This window comes from Petaurus breviceps, unplaced genomic scaffold, assembly GCF_028583685.1.
Source record: "Petaurus breviceps papuanus isolate PSGF00001 unplaced genomic scaffold, PetGlider_PUasm1.0 90842, whole genome shotgun sequence".
Taxonomy (NCBI): domain Eukaryota; kingdom Metazoa; phylum Chordata; class Mammalia; order Diprotodontia; family Petauridae; genus Petaurus; species Petaurus breviceps.
The window spans coordinates 20,247,875-20,266,198 of record NW_027187358.1 but is presented as its reverse complement, the minus strand read 5'-3'; the positions used below and the strand labels follow the sequence as shown (position 1 = coordinate 20,266,198).

General features: G+C 35.6%; 1 protein-coding gene across 4 annotated transcripts in view; it reads right to left on the bottom strand.

The window, feature by feature from the left end:
- SPTBN1 (spectrin beta, non-erythrocytic 1) overlaps window positions 1-18,324 on the bottom strand; it is a 316,708-nt gene that overhangs the window by 256,829 nt on the left and 41,555 nt on the right. The window contains exon 1 of one of the 4 annotated variants that reach the window (XM_069071712.1): window positions 17,945-18,197. The exons of the other annotated variants lie outside the window; for them this stretch is intronic. The gene's annotated coding sequence lies outside the window, so the exon portion shown is untranslated. Of the gene's footprint in view, window positions 1-17,944; window positions 18,198-18,324 lie in introns of those variants that run through there. 4 annotated transcript variants of the gene reach the window in all.

Sequence of the window (18,324 nt, the reverse complement as noted above, 5' to 3'; positions counted from 1 at the left end):
TATATATATATATATATATATATATATATATATATATATATATATATTTTAAATAGGAGCGCCTGAGTGATTTATTTGCCCAGGGTCACCTAGTCATTAACTGTTTGAGGCACAATATCAAACTAGGTCTGCTGTACAGCTGTATAATTGAGCTAATCACAAAATGACTGGTGGTCCTAGAAAGGAGAGGGAAGGTGACCAACAATTCTTAAGGAATACTTATGCAAGTTCTCCATGGTTTCTTTGCCTTCTGTTCAATGAGCTTCCTCATTTCCTTTAAGAAGCTTTCTTTATCCTCTTCTCCCCCTCTCCACTAGTGGGGAGTGTAATGGCTGAAGTGTCACATAAGGAGGTATGGATCACAGAATGTACTAAGTCACATGATGAGAAAAAAAAATTTTTTTAAGGAGGAATGGCACCCTAGTATCAAATACATCTCTGTTTGAGGACCTATTTCAGGCATAAAGGGGCATGTGTGGGGTGATTCCCTCTGCCCCACCCACAAAGTAAGAATCCCTAGGGGCAGAAGGAAAAATTATGAAGTCAGGAAAGTCAATATTGAGAGTTTATATCAGATCTCTGTAAAGAAATATTTTAAGCTTTTATGGTTTGTCTTTTGGCCACCCAAGAAATTATCTCCCATTTATATCATTTGTCCTACATGTCTAAAGCTGTCTATTGTAGAAATTCTGTTGGAGTTCCTGAAACTCAGGAAACCATAGGTCTTATCGTAATGACTATATAATTTTTTTCCTTTAATGTTACTTTGTCTAATGTGGTAGTTTCACAGAACCAATTAACTGTGATAAGTAGAATATGCCTAAAGTTACTCTCAATAACTTGAAAGCAAGATTTTGCTACAGAAAAATAAAACTAGAGATATTCCTACAGATAATGGAGGGTACATACACACAAATAATTATCATATCTATCGATTTTCTTCAAATATACAAGTCTATTAATCTGGCATAAACAATGTCTATAATAATGTAAATTTAAAAACACTAAAAGGAAGCAGAATGCTGAGTAACTGAAATGATAGCTCTTGATCCTGAAAAAAAGACAAGTATTTCCTTCCTTTTGGTAGGGATAGGGGGGATTATGAATCTGTTTAATATAATATATTTAACTGTTTTTTGTTAAAAAGAAGAGTTATTTGGGAGGAAGTATATGCAGACATGAATGTGATATAAAGTAAAAAATCACTGTTAAAAATATTTTGAAAATATAAAAAAATAGTCTTAAGGGAATTTTTTTATTTAAATTTTTTCCCAACTTGAAATTACCTTCATAATTTCTTCTTTTCAGAAACTGATGCTAATGTTATTTTAACTCTTTTTTAAGTTTAGAATTTAAATTAATAATTTTTGAACCCTGCCTTTGGAAGTACTTCTCTTTGTCAATAAGATGAGAAGTTTGAATAATGTGACTTTCAAGTACACAGGCTTACAGGATCATAGAATTAAAGTTATAAAGAATCTTTGAGATCATTTAATTGCATCCTCTCATTTTGCAAGCGAGAAACTGAGGCTCTGAAAGGTAAAGTGATTTCCCTAATATTAGTAAGTAGTAAAGCTGTGCTTCAAATCCAGGTCCTCCCAAGTCCAAATCTTTTTTTTTTCTTTTTGGAGTGGGGAGGGCAGGGCAATTGGGGTTAAGTGACTTACCCAAGGTCATATGGCTAGTGAGTGTTAAGTGTCTGAGGCCAGATTTGAACTTAGGTTCTCCTGACTCCAGGGCCGGTACTCTATTCACTGCTCCATCTAGCCACCCCCCAAGTCCAAATCTTACAAGCTTTCCATCAATGATCCTACGTTTAAGCTTTTATACTTTTTAAGTACTCCTGGTAGGCAGACCGTTTTGGCATCTCACCATGGAAAGCATGCCACAACAGTGAGTACTATTTCAAAGAAAGGTTCTTTGTGACAAAATGTTTCCATATCCCAGTGGATGGTCCATAGTAACAGTGCTCTGTTTATTTGATTATAATGTATTTGTTCCTGGCAAAAATTATCAGTATGACCATAGGTAAGTTACTTCTCTGGGCCAGTTGCCCAACTGGCATCATTTTCCTTTTTTGTAAAATTAGAATTTTAGATTAGCTGATGATTAAGATGAATCTCTTAAACTGGCAGTAGAATTTGGATTCTATGAATCCTATACACAGCAATTTTATCCTGCAAAAGAAGTTCACAAATGTCCATGTAGTAGTTACTGAAGTCAAAGTATAGTACCAAATGGGCAGCATTTATAATAGGTGAAAAATGAGAGCTAAGTTTGTTAGCTGCAAGTCTCTCTTTAAGCTTTTTTCCCCTACCATTTTCTGCCAAGTGGTCACCTTTCTCCCCTTTCCACTTCCAACATCCCAATACCACCAACAGGGAAAGAAAATTACCTAAATCCCCAAGCTTATTTTTATCGCCAGAAATGAAATTTCTAAAAATAAAATTCTAATGTTAACAGAATTCTAGTGCCATGAAATATGATGAATGCAGTCCAGAGACCCAAAATTCAAATACCCAGATTTGCCAAACCAGGACTATGTCACCTGAGGTTTCTGGTGTCAGCTACCTCATACACAAAATGAAGGGGTTGGTCTTAACAATTTCTTATGCCCCCTCCATCTCTCAAAGTTCATCATTTTATGACTGAAACAAGCTAGCAGTGGCATGTAGTTATGGAATTTTATCCATAATATACCCATAGCCATACCCATTTTACATATCATCAGGAAATAAGAGGGAAACAGCTTTTGCCCAGAAGTTTATTACACCAAGTTTACAGTCATATTTAAATAAAAAATAAACAATATTTTTGTGATAAATACATACATTCCAGGAAGTGTGTGCATGCATGCACATAAACATAGGCAGAAATAGAATTAGAATGGTTCTTTAGGGCTTCATACCTACATTGGAAAAGCAATAATGAAAAAAAAAAATCCACAATTGATGTTCACCCACCAAATCATGTTTCTTTTAAAAGAACTTGGGAAGCTCAGAGTTCAAATATGGCCTTAGAGACTTATTAGCTGTGTGACCCTGGGCAAGTCACATTACTTCTGTCTGCCTGAGTTTCCTTATTTGTAAAATGAGTATAATAATAGCACTTACCTCCCATGGTTGTTTTGAGAAAAAAAATGAGAGATAATATTTGCAAAGTACTTTGCAAACTTTAAAAAGCCACATTATTAAAGAGCTAATTATCATTATTAGTAGCAACATTCTTCTTATTCTTATTATCACTATACTAACCACGAGAAGGTTAACTAAGCCAAGTCTCAAAAGAATTGAGATTTGGCTACTTGTTGCATAAACATTACCAAACACTTCAGCAATCCATAAAATTTGGCAAAATAAAGTGATACCCTCCCTCCTCTGGAATGGCTGGAAATATATGCTTTCATCACTTCATGTCTCACAACACAATTGATTTCTTGTGGATCTCTAGCTTAGTCTGATACTCATTGAGTTCCATCTTGGAAGCATGGAAGATATTTAGAATACTGGGCATCAGTCTCTATTACTATCTCTAAAACACTGGGCACAAAAACGAAATGACAACAATAAAACTTTGGTTCTAAACTTCCTTACCTTTGTTGGTCATCAAGAGATCTTCAAAGTTAAAGAATTTAGTATATCGCACAGGACCTGGCACATAGGTAGATGCTTAATGAATTCCTGTTGACTTAATTAGTTGTTGCATTTAATTCTTGGCTTTTTAGAAATTGGTCACCAGCAAGTAAGAGCAGCCAAACACATTCATCTATAGCCAATAGCAATTTAGGATATTTTCTGAAGACATCAAAGTAAATCTTAGTTGATAGTTTTCAAAGTCCCACTGGGCAGGTTTGGCCTATGTGATCTTAAAGCAAGTACTGTAGGCCAGTAAACTGAAAATAAATACTTTTAAGACCTTACTGATTTGAACTTACTTGCAGGGGACCTTAGCTTCAGTTGGTGAAATTTAGAAAAAGAATTATAGTGTAAAGGAATCATCTCAATTAATGTAATGTAATCTGTGTAAGGACAATAACAACGTTTTAAATATGTGAACAGGATAGTTTACACCCTGTGATCCCTTTGAGGTATAAATCTTTTTGATTTGGTCAAGAAGGGACTAGTGTGATTTGACTAACTAAACAAGCTGACTGAACTTCTGAGGATTTTAATTTAGTGGAGCAATTTCAGCAGTTACTGAATCCCACGGCACAGTAATTAAGCTTCCAGAATGCTTACAAGAAGCTAATCCTTGCTCCTGTATCAGAATGAGACCAGATGAAGACGCTACACTCTTCTGCCACTGATCATCTCACTGGATTATGTCATTGTCAGTTGAAGCAGAGAGACATATGGAGGACAAAGAGGAAGGAACACTGATAGATGCAGGATCCTCATGCCAAGACCACCCCCTCTCTTTTTACTATTAGGAGACATCCTGTTATCCAGGGATAGCTGTGTGGTGCTGGGCAAGTCATTTAACTTGTTTGCCTCAGTTTCCTCAACTGTAAAATAGGGATAATATTAGTACCTACCTTCCAGGGATGTTTTGAAGGTCAAATGAAATATTTTATAAAGCATTTAGCACAGCACCTCATAGTAAATATTTGATAAATGCTTGTTTCCTTCTTTCCATTCTTTTTAGAGAGAATGTCTTGTACCAGCTGTTCTTACTCCACCACCTTAGTAAATACATTTGCTAAAAAGTTCATTGAGCATACTGACTGATAAGCAATGAAAAGAAGACTGAAAGAAGCTGAGAAGTAACAGTATTAGAAACCCCTAGTAGCCTTATGGACTGTTCCTAGGGTACCCTGAGAGTAAAAATAATCAGCCACCAGAACTCTGCAGGCCTTCAATGGGAGTGGGAGTTGGTGGAGTAGCTCAGAGGTTAGCTATGGCAGTTTTGATCCTATCAAGTATAGCTCAAGAAAGTATGTGAAAATGTTCTAAGATGTTCAAAGCAAGCTATTATTATTCAGTAACGAACTTGACTAAGCAAATTTATTCAGACAGTTGTCAAGTAGAGGCCTCTAAGAGACCAGTTTTAATGAATAAATAAAATGTATTTATAATTAGCATATCATTTGTATGAGACTAGGTACTTCTTAAACACAAATGAAACTCCTTAACTATATTAAACAGGTATTTCAATGTAGAGGAAAAGCAATTGAATTTGGAGTCCAGGACCAGAATTGGGATCCAGGCTCTACAATTTACTACCTGAATATTGTTGAGCAAATCATAATCTTTCTGGGCCTCAACTTTCACACCTGTAAAGTGATGGGCTTGGATTTATAGACTTCTAAGGTTCCTTCTAGGTTTAAATATTTATTATGCCATTATGAAATATGAATTATCAAGTTTTAATTGATTTAACTACATAAGTCATTTTTAAAATTTGGAATTTTATAAAAAAACTAACATTTTTATCATGATTTTGAAAGACACTGATAATACAGAATTACTTATTTGATATTCAAACTTCAGAAAGGGATAACCAACACCCAATTCTTTATTTAAATAAATTGTGCTTTTAACGTAAATAGACAGCATTTAAATAAAATGTAAAACTTGTTTAAAACAAACTTCAATCCCAGATCTCCTCTCTGCTTCTGAACCCCTAACCCAGGGCTCACAACAGTCAGAAATTAAAAAACAAAAGCAGCTGTCCTTTCTGAATAAGCTCTTGGACAACATGCACGACCTAGCACATTTCTCTTGAAGTTACTCACAGTACTGTGTTTGGAATCTTAGGCACAGTTTTACTTGAACTTTTTCAGCCAGATGAGCTCTCATAATTCCAACCAAATGATATTATTTTCAGCTGAAAGAAACAGCTGTAGAAACATCTCTAAAATGGCTAGCATTTCACACACCAATTCTCCTCCTCCTCCTGGTATGTAATTCCATGTGGCTCTCACCTGTCCAGTCCAATGTCATCTGTAATAGATTTCTATAATGTTTCCATCTGCTTGTATACCTTGCAATAGCAGTCACTTAAAATTAAAACCATGATTTTATACTACATGATCCACAAGACATTTAGACAAAAAATTAGAAAGTGATTTATTTACTGTCTTGTTTGATGCATAAATTCTATAGTGTAGTCAATAAATCAAAACCTGGAAGTCACAACTACATTACAGAAAAAAAAAATTTCCCCCAAACAGTAATAAGCCTATAGAGAAGTTATTGACCAAGAACTTGGGAGTATCAATAGGCCCAAAGATGCTTATTTCATGATTAAAAAGGTCTTTTCTCACCTTTTCTATATGGTAAGGCTATTTATTTCCTGTATAGATAGATCAGACCTGTGATACCACTGATGTTGGCACTCTCTACCAGGTGCAGAATGAACCCCTATCCATACCTTTTAATCTATATACCTATCTATATACATGCACACATATGTGTGTATATATACGTATATATATACACACACACATATATATGTGTGTGTATATATATACACAAAATTTAACACATTCAGACTGCCTAAACAAGTTTAATGAATAACCCAGACTCTAGTTAAGCTTTTCTAATTAAGTGTAATGATTTATAAGTTCTAACTCCTTAAAAAGGCATTTAAATATATCAAGAAATAAATCTACTAAATATGGTTACAAAGCATATTTAAAGCTAGAAACAAAATTCAGAATAATTTTTCTGCTCTCTTGAGGCTATACAACTACTGCAGTCAGTCTGATTTCAGACTTCAAATTCTTTTCAGTTACAGAACAATTAGGGAATTTTTTTCATCCACAAATACCACAGATTTAAAGTGAGAGGCCAAGAAACTCGTGATAGTGGGAATTCAAATTTGGAAGTTCCAAAAATTTTTACAAGATAAAGTTCACTATTTACATGCAATTTTAAATTCTAAATCCTTTTTGTTCCCATTTTATTTCCACTCACTCATCCAATTACTGGATTTTTTGATCTGGTCCCCACAGTAACACAAACTTGGATTAACAGAATGGCTGTTTCATTTCCAAGCTTACAGCAGGTCTCCGCCAACGCTGACCAGCACCATATTATGACTCAAATCTGTGCAAGATTGTTCCCAAAGACGCTTCTTTGTATTTTCCAATCCGTTCACTTAGAAGGAAAGTCATTCTAAGTCATTCTTTAAACACATTTGAAAGTCAACAGGTAGAAAGAAATTAATTACAAACCAGAATGATCTGCTACAATCTGAAATGCTGATGGACTCAATGGTCCAAAAGTCTAACAACTGAATAAGCTAATTTTAACCTTTAAGAAAAACAAGATTCCACAGGTTAATAAACCAATGTCCTCTGATCTTTTTTGTCCAGTTTCTTCATGTTCAAACACTAATAGTTCATGTCAAATACGAAAAAACAGGAGATAGATGAACCTAACCTGCTTTTAAATTATCCCTGGTCCTGTACCAAATCTGCAAGACTCTGCACTCTGCAGCTGGGGGAAAATATCATATTTTTAGGCTAATGCAATAAATCCTTGTCAAGGTAAGACTGTGCATGACTAGATGTTACACATAGCTATTTTATGTCAGTGTGTCCTTGCATGAAGTTATAACACACAGACACACACACACACACACACACACACACACACACCAGCACTGTTAAAACCTTTCAACTGGTTCTAACATACATTTTGGAGAGGAATTTTTGGTCATGTGAAACAAGTGACAACTTTCAAGATCGTTTGTTAAGCCAAAGGCTATTTTAAGGTAGAGTAGGGCCTGCCTAAGTCCTTGTCACACATCTTTCCTCTCAATCTCTTGGCAGCTCTCCAGTACATTCCAATTTTTAATGCACAGTTCTAGTTAGAATTTTATCTTATTTATCTCTAAGATACACTAAAATGTCCCAATATTATACCACTAACTCACCTTTCATTAAAATTAGGACAGGATTGTGTACAATGGCTTTTAAAAAATCTGAATACCTTCTAGTTATAACCAGCTTAGTCCAAAACAGATGGACAATTCAGGTAGGCTTTAAAACCATGCCAAAAAGATCCTGAAACTGAGAAGTGTAGGGAGGCGGAGACAGCAGGGCACCCTAACTTTCAAATAAATTTTAAATCACCAATAGCAGAATAGGAAAGAGCAATTAAAAAAAGGTTTTCTCTTTTATAGATGCTTAAAACCCTTCTAACTCATCCATGCTGTTTTTCTTTTAATGACATTTTCTTCTCATCACTGCCAATTCCCATTGACAACTACCAACCCCTGGAGAGTCCTCCCATGTAACATTCATTGGGATTTTTTTTTAAGTCTAAAAACAACAAATATAACATGACAATATGTTCTCTTAAAGCCGTCACAGTACAATCTATAACTTGTTAATATTTGGCAAAATAAGCTGCCTCTTTCAAGAACAAACCAGAATGGCTAACCACATGATGCATTCCATTGTTGCTACAAATGTATATTTAATTAGATCACTTGATCCTCAAGCTTCACACAGATGAGCAGCATTCCAGAGACCGACTAGCTATCTATATTTTTTAATTAAATATCAGCTCTAAAAGTCAACAGAAGACTGTGAAGCAATTTGCTCAATTATAGTCAAAGATAAAATAATGCCTTATACATTATATTTTATTTGAGATAGACTGACAAGATTTTAATTCAAGAGGAATACCACCCATGGAGACATTTACCGCAATCAAATGTATAATACTCACGCAAGATGAACAAAATGGTATTTCACAGCTGGAAAAAATTCAATTGGTTGACATGAAACATTTTTAATAAACACAAATAGTTGCAAATACCATAAATTAATCCCTTTCTAGTTAGTTTTGACCCTTAGTAACTCAAAGGTTTCTCTTATTTGGTTCTGAATAAGGCATAACATCTAGATATATCATTGAGCACAGAACCCAGAATTCATCCTAATAATGCAGCAAGTCAGATGCAAGGAAATGTTAGTGTCTTTAATGCAATTAGATATGCTTCCAATAGAAAGAGATTTGCCAAATGAGAAATCATCTGATTATATCAGGATGACTGGAAAGAATTCCCTTGTGCTAGGTGATTAAAAAAAAAACTACCATATAATGTTTTTTTTTTTTAATAAGACAAGATGAGCAGATGCCATTTTCCCCATTCTCATCATAATGTCACACAAATCTTATTTGTTTAAGCTTTTTCACTCAGATATGGATTGGGCATTTAAGGACAACCAACAGAACATAGTTGTCAAAAGAGTTGTTGGAACTGTCAATGAAAAGGACCAGGCCCCTTCTCAGGCAAATCTCTAGGCCGATAGTTTGACAATCACTCGGTTGGCCTCAAAAAAGACAGGTGAGCTAATTAGGTCAGAGATTCAATTCCACTGCCCAGAGCTGGAGGGCAATCAATCTCACTCTCTGACTCCTCCCCCAACCAGCGGTTCTCTTTCTAGCATTCTTCTGCCAAAAGAGGGAAACTCCCAAGATTTGCAGTTCCTTAGCATTTAAACCTAGACCCATGCCCTTTAGTCATTAGCAGACCCTGGAAAAAGGGAAACAGGTATTTTGGTTTACATGGCAGCAGCATCTCCAAAATAAGAGCTGTTTCTCTCACCAAATCATAAGTATACACAGAATTTGCCTCCATATGACAATGGGAATTAGTCATTCAAAGAGCCAATCTGGCAGTGAACCAGCCTACTAATGCCTATGCTACTCTGGGTTCTTCCCTCTAAAAATGCCTCTTTGGTGGCTAGGGTTTGAGCCAGGGTGGAATGAAATCATTTACTATTTATTTCTTTTCAGGAGGGCCAGAAACTATCCTCCTACCTTTTAGAAATAATGTTTCCCCACCACTGGCCTAAAACAGCTGTGTACCAGTCAACAGAAACTTAATATTATCAAAAAAATTTTATATTTTAAACCATATTCCTTGGATCCTGTTCCTTCAGCCCCTGCCTCCATTAAAGTTTACCGGAAGCCATCATTGCTGAGGCTATGAAAGCATTAATAAGTAGACAGGTTAAATGTTTTTCCAGTTTGCAATATAGATTGGCTCGGGAAAAACTATCCTAGAGAAAGTTGTTGCCAAAAATACTGATTTTAGGGGCAGCTAGGTGGCACAGTGTATATGGCATCGGCCCTGGAGTCAGGTGGACTCAAATCCAGCCTCAGATATTCACTAGCTGTATGAGCCTGGGCAAGTCACTTAACCCCACTGCCTCCCAGGAAAAATAAAAGACTGATTTTGGTTTGCCGGTTGCTTAAACATTCTCACTTCCTTTTTTCTGCCCCTCTTTAAGCACTGTTGGTGGCATGGCATCTGCTCCTTTTTTTTCCCCTCCTCCCCAGCATATGGAGATAGACTCTTTCTAGGTTTCTTCATTAGGAAACAGAGTAAGGCCAAAGTATTATTGGAATCGAGTAGACTGGGAGGTTTGCCAAAGAGTGGCATCACTCTTCATGCTCAAAAGTTCTTCAGGGTTTGGTTTGGAACACTGGGTTATATCAGATGCTAACTTTGACTTTTTTTTTCTTGATTCAGATAGAAATGTGAGCTTCCTTTCAAGTTAACAGACCTATTGCTTGGATCTAACCAACATAAGCCTAATAGGTGTCAGGAAGTGTTAGAACCATGTTGAATTTGACTTAAGACTCTCATGAGCTGTCCCCAAAACAAATTTCTTGTAGTGATGGCAAGTAGGTTAGCTCAATCATATTTATGCTTCAAAAACACTATCCCATAAAATCAGTAATGATAAACTATACTTTCTCTATTTGTGGCCAATATGTTGCAGGGAAATACAGGTTACGTGTACCAAGTATCATTGGATTCTACAGACAACAGTGGGAAATGAAATGTTGTCCAGAGCATTTAAAGAGGTGTATCTCTAGAGAATTGATGCAATTCTGATGGGAGTTCTTTTGAAACAAAGCAAAACAAAACAAAACCAAAAAAAAAAAACATTTTCTACTTAGAATTTCATTTCTGGTGTTTTTCCACAACATATGGATTTTGCTCAGATAAGAAAACTAGCTACAGTAACTCGCAGGTGTCTGGCTCTTTCATTAGTTGTTTACATTTTATCAAATGAGTTTTAAAAGAGCACATAGCAACAGATATTTGTTGCTACTAGTGATCTCCAAAATTACTAGTAATAAACCCTACTGCTTAATACCTATATGACTGTGGACAACTCACTTTACCTTTCTAGTCCTTAATTTCCTAATTAGTAAAATAAAGGTTTTCTTACCTTGTTATATTATCCTAGAATTGACTGGAAGAATAAATTCACATCACATGAACATTGAAATTGGCAAGGTTTTAAAACCACTGCATAACTCTAATTTGGACAGTTTTTTGTTGTTGTTGTTGTTGTTGTTTTTTGCTTTTTGGAGGGCAATTTGGGGTTAAGTGACTTGCCCAAGGTCACATGGCTAGTTTTTGTGTTAAGTGTCTGAGGCTGTATTTGAACTCAGGTCCGCCTGACTCCAGGGCTGGTGCTCTATTCACTGTGCCACCTACTGGCCCCAAATTTGGATAGTTTTAAAAGAAATATGGTGCGGTGGTAAATGATCAATTATGGATATTATGCTTATATATCATCAAAAATGTGACGAATTTTTCTTCATTAACACATTTGGATTCTGAAAACTGTTGTGAATTCTGAGAATAAAAATAAACACCATAGCTTTGACCTTATTTTGTACTCCTCTTGAAAACTAGAACTCTAAGAAATAAAGAGTGTACACAAGTAAAGAAAAAGAAGAAATTTATGAAGCTCTGTTAGTTACAATTCACTACCCAACTCTAAAATGTGCACAGAGAAGAGGGAATGAAGGACCCCCCCCCCCATATTAAAAAAAAAATATGAACATTGGAACTTTGATTTGAGCTTTGTACAACCATGCCAAGGACAACAATTATCCTTAAATCAAGTACTGGTGGAGTAGGGAAACAAGAAACTTTATCCAGGGCCAAAGACTATACAGATCTGGGGATTTCATCACCCCTTGGGTGCCTTTTTTTTTGTTCAGGCACCCTTTGGTCTACTTCTAATATCCTTTCTCACACTCTGAAACTAATGAAATGCAATGGTACCTGTGGGGTGGGGGTGGGGGAATGTATATTTAAGTGAGAAATCTAAATGCAGAAATTCCAGTTTTTCCTTGAATGTCCAGAGTGTGTAAAACAGAATATAAACTCAATCACCAACTCACTGCACCTACCATGATTTTGCAGCCAGATTCAGGGTTAGTACAAAATTTGAAAATCAAACTTTGTTTAAGGTTGTGCTTTGTTTTGCTTTGAATGGAGAGGAAAGATTTGGTTTGGATGCCTAAAAATTGAATGTAGCCTAAAAAAGAATAGATTTTCTTATTGATCACTCTCTTTATAAGTATACAAAGAGTAAAATTTGCAATTATTTATAGTATGGATTTTGTTGCAAGAGTAGTAAGAAGCAATGTGATATAGTGAAAAGAACCCCGGATTTGACTTAGAGATCTAAGTTGAAATTCCAGCTTTGATACTTACTAGCTGTATGACCCTAGGCAAATTCCTTCTCTTTTCAGAGCCTTAACTTCCTTATTTGTAAAATGTGGAGCTCCAAAGTAACAGATTAGACAAGATGAAGGTAATAAATAATTCATGTTAAGCAACAAAGGAGCATAGAGTTTGGGTCAGGTGGTTTGGGTTTGAATTCCTATTCTGACTTTATGACCTTGGAAAAATAATCTTATCCCTTGGAACCTTAGTTTCCTTATCTGAAATGATGGGTTGGACTAGATGACCTTTAAGATCTGTTTCAGAACTTAATCTATGAACCTGTGAATTTAATGGGCTAGAAACCCACCACAAGGGGAAAAAAGTCCTAAAACAAAGCCTTGGACCACATTCCTTAAAGATAAAACCTGTCCCTTGGATCACACAAAAATATGTAAAGACAACCCTATCACATGAGAATTAGACTCAGGGTGTCATTAGATCATCCATTAAACTATATAGAGTACAAATGTTAGAGGCTCTTTTGAAGGGCTGCTTTTATTACTTCTTAATTTTTTGTTAAAAAAATTACTTAAATTTCTTTTTATGGTGCAGACTGATATCGTGCTTTAACAAAATTTACTTCAAAAAATATTAATTGCACCATGCAAGGAACTGCTTCATGTGTATCACACTTACTTGGCAGCTGCATGTTACCCAGGAAAAGACTAGGCACTAAGGAAAAATCTGTTGATTGATTCCATCAGAATTCCTTTTATAAATTGAGTTTCCATATAGTTTGATAAAAGATTGGTTTTTGGTCTACATTTTTGTATGGCTCATGAATAATGTTCTTAATAAAATTATTTCAAGGAAAGTCATTAAATAAAATTGCCATATGATAAGTTAAATAAATAAAAGCCATTGAAGAATTATACTTCTCTGGATACCAGAATTCAATATTAAGGAATTTAAATCCACTTCACACAAGTGTACTAAACTGGGTCAGGTTTATTTTTTAACTTGCTTTTCCCATGGTTTTTGCTATGACACATGGTAGTAACATGCTCCACATGTTAAATTTGACATTGTTTATCTCTAATGTATCATCTTTCTATAAATCCTGTGATTGCCCTGAGGAAACCTGTTGTTAAGTAAGGTGAAAAGAAATAGGCAGATTCTACATATCATGAAATAGCTCCCAAATCACCATCTATGGCCTCAAACTCTCTCCCAAGTTCTATGTCCAATATTTTCATCTGTCACTCAGATAGCCTGCCATAACTCCAAGTCAACTTGTGTAAAGCTCACAGAATCACAGATCTCATAGTTAAAAGAGGCACCAACTCAATGAGTCTGAAACATCCTTTCCATAACATACCTTCAAAAAGAGGTCCTACATGGGTCTCTTTTAATGAATAAATAAGAATCATTTATAATTAGCAACATCAGCCTATATATAATCTATAATGATCCTGTTTTTAAATGTGCAAAACAGCATTATTTTTATCCTATGAGGAATCCCAACACACTTGCACATGGGTATGCAATTGCAAGTTTAAGTTTTAATGCACCTAGTCTAAATTTATGTCACACCTTTTGAGAACCATTGATATAAACAATGTAAAATTCTTAAATAATTCATTCTTTCAGTTCATTACCCATACAATTAGCTTTAACATCAGTGAAAAGTCAACATTTTAAACATTAGTAACTAATACTTCTGAGAAAAAGATATAATTTTGTAGAGTTTATTTACGTATTACACACATCCCTACAAAGTATGTTTTATTATATAAAAATGTTAAATGACAAAAAAAAATCCCTAATATGGATCAGGTAACTCCAAATTATTGAGTTCTTATGATATTTTTTTCAAATCACATGCACATTTACAGAGTGCCTACTTTCTAGATTTCCAGATCAATGAGGTCCCCCAATTTAATTATATGTAGATCTTGAAGATGCTTCGAGAAAAAAAAAGTCCAAATGATGAATAAGTTTGAAATGTAGGAACTCCAAAGTCTAAAGGAAATAGGCTTATTCAGCTTCAATATTCAGAGAATTCTAAAGAGAATTCTGTGAGAAAGCAAGGTATTTCTAGTGGATCACCAACTCTTCTTGGCTATCACTTGATGAAGGAACAAAAAGAAATAGGCCAATGTTGGCAGCATAAAGGGTTTGCAGAAGATATAAGAACTTTCTGACAATGGGAATTGCTAATGGATGGCTTCCTGCCCTGAAGATGTTTAAAAATGGAAGACTGGACAGATTAGGTACAGCCCAGACTGAAGAAAATAAAAGAAGATAAGATTATTTTTGGAACCTTACTTCCAACCAGGTACTTCTATGATTACCTCATATTCTCATTATACCTACAAGCCAAAGAGGAAATGGATGTTGTCATTTCCTTATTAAAGATGGCAGAACCTTGGGTATGAGGCACCTGGCTTTCTAGTCTAATAACTCTGATTTTCAGAAGAAGAATGCTTCAAGTACAAGCAACAGAAATGTTTTTTTCTACCAAAAATCCATGTGATGCTACATATATCAAACTCTCACTAGATTTTCCAGCAAGAGAGCCTATCCCTCTCTCTAATGCTTTCATCTTCCAACAGTATTCAAGAAGGAAGCAGGGAATGTCATAGAGAAGCCTATGGAATTTCTGTAAATATTACCAAAATATGTTGTTTGGGATCCAGCAGAACTAAAATGAATGTTTAATATTGTATTAGGAAAAAAATAGAATTATAAAAATCTTTAAGTGGGTGTATGACTCCCAAACTATAAATGGATTGAGAATGTTATCAAAGAAGTTATAGTTAATAGTTGTCACTCATCTAAAAAGTCTATCCATATTAAAAATAATATTTAGAAATGAGCTATCTCTTGACAAAACTAGGCATAAATGTAAGTTAATTATTTCATCTAGAAATTTGGTCTTTGTCCAGGTCAATCAAACAACAAGCACCTACCATGCACTAGAAACTGTGCTAAGTACTGGTCCAGTCTCCCTTCTGCTTGTATCACAAACAAATGTCTCCCTGTTTTTATACTATTCTCAACCACTAAGATTTGCTATCTACAACTGAGTTATATATAATAGCAATTACTAATGTATTACTCAATAGATCTTGACAAGTTGTGTTTTTTTGTCCTTCATTTTCAAAGAGGACCAAAATTTTTACAAGTATGGATTGCCTTAAGAAGAGGTGATAGGCTGACAGCCATTTTTTTGACTACTCCACTAATTTTGATCCTCTTTTCTAGACTGCTCATGTGATGGTCCCTAAAAACCTCACAAACAAATGCAGAAAATCAGAAATATTAAATGTACTTTTGGACCATAATGCAATAAAAATTAAATTTAGTAAAGGTTCATTGGAGCATAGATTAAAAATTAATTGGAAACTAAATAACCTAATCAAGTAATCATCCTTGTTGCTCCAAAGTGGCAGAATAAAAGAGTCTTATCGGAATTCTGTAGCTGATAAATCACAGCTACTAAATCTTATGACATCAACATTTAACTATTCCTATAATGAAGGAAATTGAAAAGGCCTTGATAACCCATGGAAATAAGATTAAGATTTTGTGGCACAGATTTACATAGGAAAGCAAAGACAAAATTCAATTCAATATAAATTTCATGTTTTAATAATCGTATTGAGTTTTAAAAATATACAAATCATCAAGCTGCAGTCTAAAGCTTCTTAATTTACATGAAATTTTATTATGTATTATGCATATTCAAATACCACAAACCTAGATTCATGAAAATATGATTATCAACTGAAAATCCTTGGCTTTGAAATATTTAACTATTGAGATACCTCATTTTACCTAATTTAGGGGCCATTTCCTCAAAACCAGAGCCTAGAATGGCATTATGCTCTAAATTCCATTTGTCACTCAACTTCAAATACAAGTATCTAAAAGAACTATGGGAAAGTCATTTGTAAATGAAATTCACTATCTGAAGAGAGAGTTAAAATCACTTCCATACTGATTGAGTAGATACCCAACCCCATTTGACTTACTGCTATGAAACATGGAAAACCATAAGAAAAAAAACAACACTATTTCATGAAAATCTACCCAAATCACATTTGGAAGAAAACACTTAGAGAAAAGACGTGAAATTTAAATAAATGTGGTTAATTTCAGCTACAATCATCTTAATGATGACTCTTCTGAAATAACATTATATAAAAAGCCATTTTTTCTACCTAAATCAAAAAAGACTCAGAAAAATGTTTTATTTCTATTAAACATAAATCTCATTTGTTATGTCAAGGCGTGAATTTAGTTTGCAAATAATTTCAATTTAAAGGGGAAAAAAACCTTGACTAAGCCCAATAGCAATTAAAAAAAACCCCACTTTTACAACCATTAAACAGCAATTTTTAAAAATATATATCAAATTCTAAAATCTTTATACACTTTTGAGGCCCAAGAGGCTAAAAGCATTTAACTTCTTTAATTTTTCTAAATGCACATAGTTTTTCTGTAGCTAAAAACCTATATTATTAATACTGGGTGACTTTAGCTGCTAAATGAATTTATTACTGACATAAACTTCTGATATATTCAAAAGCCAGTTGTATTGGACGATTACATTTCATAATCAGCGATCTAAATAATATATCCTATAACTACTCACATACAACACGCACCATTTCCTCACATTTACAATATCATTCTTCCTGTCGCCCCTCCCTAAAGCTCCTACAGTACTTTGGTAGTATGGGATTAATGTCCACAGCCGCAGACTGGGCTCCATCAGACCGCATTAGAACTGCAATCGCATAACTCCTCTTCATTACAGTACAACCTAACAGCAACCAAGCAGGGAGGGTCCTTTACCACTACCTCACACACGGTCTCTTCTCCTTCTCCCCCCCCCCCCCCCCCAAAAATGTCTCTTTCTCCTTCCACACCTAGGTGACCTGTTTCTTTTGAAGCCACATCCAGCTGAAACAGTATGACAGGGGACAGCCAGCCCCAGGCTCTGAGAAAAAAAAAGCTTTCCAACTGGGTGGGGTTGGGAAAGAGCACAGGGCGAGGAGTTGCTATGCAAAGCAGAGCCACCAAGAACAAAATAAGGTTGTCATATATCTAGCTGCATTGTGCTGCATCATCCCACTCCTGCTAGATCATGATTAAATATACTTTAAAAAAAGAACTAACCCAAGCCATTGAATCTTTCTTCCCTGAGGCCCATCTTCAGATACTTTTCTCACCTGTTTTCTCTTTTTTCTTATTAAAATTCAAGACGGTTTGCAAAGCCTGCAATCATATCAGGCTCTCTTCCCAACATGGAGAAAAGAGGAGGGAGGGGGAACAACTGTAAATCTGATTGCAGCAGATTGACACTTTGCCCATCACAAAAGCCAAGAGAAGGACCCAACGCAAGAAAATAGGGTGTGGGAGCAGAGAGGAAGAGGGGTTCCCAAACCAGCACACCCCTAGGGGGCCAGAACAGGGAGATGACCGAGTCGGTACAAACCTGTTGAAGAACACCGAAGACCGAAAAAGCAGCCTGTTCCCAGCACCGTGGCTGCTCACGCCCAGTCCAGAGAGAGTGGGAAAAGAAGAGGAGGAGAAAGAGGAGAAGGAGGAGGAGGGAAGGAAAAGGAGGCGGGAGTAGCAGCAGCAGCAGCAGCAGCTGCTGCCGCCGCCTCCAGCTCAGCAGCAGCAGCGCAGCTCAGGACCACGCCTGGTTGCATCTCCTGTACCGTTACATCCAGCAACCTAGGTCACCAAGCACAGCCAGCGACCCCTGTCATTCTCATCCACTCACCAAGATGCCCATTCTCCTCCCTTTCTGCCTCTCCTTTATACACACACACACACACACACACACACACACACACACACACACACACA